This window comes from Lepisosteus oculatus, chromosome 4 (assembly GCF_040954835.1).
Source record: "Lepisosteus oculatus isolate fLepOcu1 chromosome 4, fLepOcu1.hap2, whole genome shotgun sequence".
NCBI classification, from domain to species: domain Eukaryota; kingdom Metazoa; phylum Chordata; class Actinopteri; order Semionotiformes; family Lepisosteidae; genus Lepisosteus; species Lepisosteus oculatus.
In genome coordinates this window covers 9081038-9083134 of record NC_090699.1, presented here as the reverse complement: position 1 = coordinate 9083134, position 2097 = coordinate 9081038, and positions in this window count along the sequence as shown.

Sequence of the window (2097 nt, the reverse complement as noted above, 5' to 3'; positions counted from 1 at the left end):
GACAAAAAGAGGAAGATGGAGGAAAAGGGAAAGAGGCCCCGTATTTATAGAGGCCGGGAGAGGGGAAATGAGTCTGCAAAAAGAAGGGAAAGAGGTGAGGGTTCAGATGCTCCAGGGAGTTCAAATTCCTTTTTGTGGGAGGGCAGACTGTCTGTGGGGTCGGTCAGGGTGCTCGTGTTGTGAAGGGGCAGGCAGAGTGCTGAGGCCTGTGAGCCATTGTAATTATATAATTGTAATTACTCTTACTTTTTCACTAAAACAGAATTGGTTTTAATCACATTTTAATCATGCAGTTTATTCATATAATAAAATGTTTTCAGGTTTTCATTTTATTCATTTCTTAAAATACATGAACTCTAAAATGATTAAATGTTTCAGTTTATTTATTTTTGGTCTTGGCATATTAAGTTTAGTCCCGTTAAATTTAAAATTAAGACTTTCATTGAATATGCTTATGATTGTGGGGCAAATTTTAACTTACCACATTGAGCAAGAAACACGAATAATAAATAACATTTACATTCCGAACTGTAACTGTCACTCTAAGAAAATATTTTACACGTTATAACATTATATCGGAAATCACAAGTCTTTGTTGAACAGTCTAAAGTTTATTAATCCGCAGAGATGTCAAATATGAAATACAAGAAAAAATTGTCCAATAAAGGGTAAATAATAATCTTAAACATAAACGCGCAGAAACATCGGATTAATCTTTCCTAATAAGAAAATCTATTTGGGCACTGTTAATAATAGTCCTGTTCTTTTATATGAGGTTTCTTAAAGTTCTTTTTTTCAAAGCGACATTTTTTTTCAAAGTTTCATAGCAATGTTATTATACATTTATTAAGTAAAGGCCCCTGCCAGTATTGAACTTGATTTAACTACAGGGAAATTCTAAGTATAGTGTAGGTAACCCGTGCAGTAATTTCTCTGTAGTACATTCTTTAACTCACTCGTATAACAATATTAATAACTTGCCTTTTTGATGCCGTATTATTTCCGTCGAAAAGCTACCATAGTGTAGAAGTAGTCTAAGTGCTAATGATGTCATGCTAGCATCAAGCTGACACAGAGGCCTGTGTTTCAGGTGTCACAGCTCCTTCAGTTCACACACATTATTCTGGAAAATTAAACGAAATGCCTGCGCGCGTTAGCGATACGATCATTTTTTCTCAGTCACCCAGCTCGACCAACTCTCACATTTTAAAATGGTAAGTTCTTACACATTAAACTCTAGTCAGAACAAAAATAGAAATTCCCTAACGTGCAAACTGTAAAATACGTTTTATTCTTGATTAGTTTTCTATTTCAGTCTATTTAAGTGGGGGAAAGAGGCCGGGGTTCAGATGCACCACACAGACTGATTCAGGGGCGATTGAACGCAATGTTTTGTTAGTTTTTTTTATCTCAATTTATATTATACAATCGAACATCCATTTTTCAGTGTAAAGGTAAAATAATACAATAATTTGCAAATAAAAATGAATAATGTGTAAAGACTTTTCATATCAAATAATCAAAAGTAAACTGAAAATTACTGTATACGCGACACATTTAGGAACAATTAAAACGTCCATTAGTGCAACTGACAGACATATGCATAAAACAGTTTTTAAACCGATCAAGCTGACTAGCTAAGTAGTTAGTTATGAAATAATTCATAACTAGAATTTTTTGTCACTGTGAAAAAATCACAGTACAAATCATATTAAAGAATGCAGTGTCTTACTTGAGCAAAGGCTGTGCCTTTTCACAAATGGAGCCAGGATTATTTTCACTTTTATGGAACATTGAATCACAACGAATTGTTTACAGGCAATTTTGTTCAATCGGGATCAACATGCATTGTTTACTTAAAAGCCTGATGTTCACTTATTAGGGCTCTGTTATGACACACGACTGAAGAGCACAGTAAATTCTTAACGAGCAGTGGTACAGTAAAACCGAACAACCTTGTATTTTAAAGATAAAATGCTGACATTGATTTTATTTTTAATAGAAAATATCGTGTCTCACAGACTGCACTGATTGGGGTCTGTAAATTTATTATGGAATTTTCAAACCTTTGCTCCATCCTCCCCTTTACCTACAGGC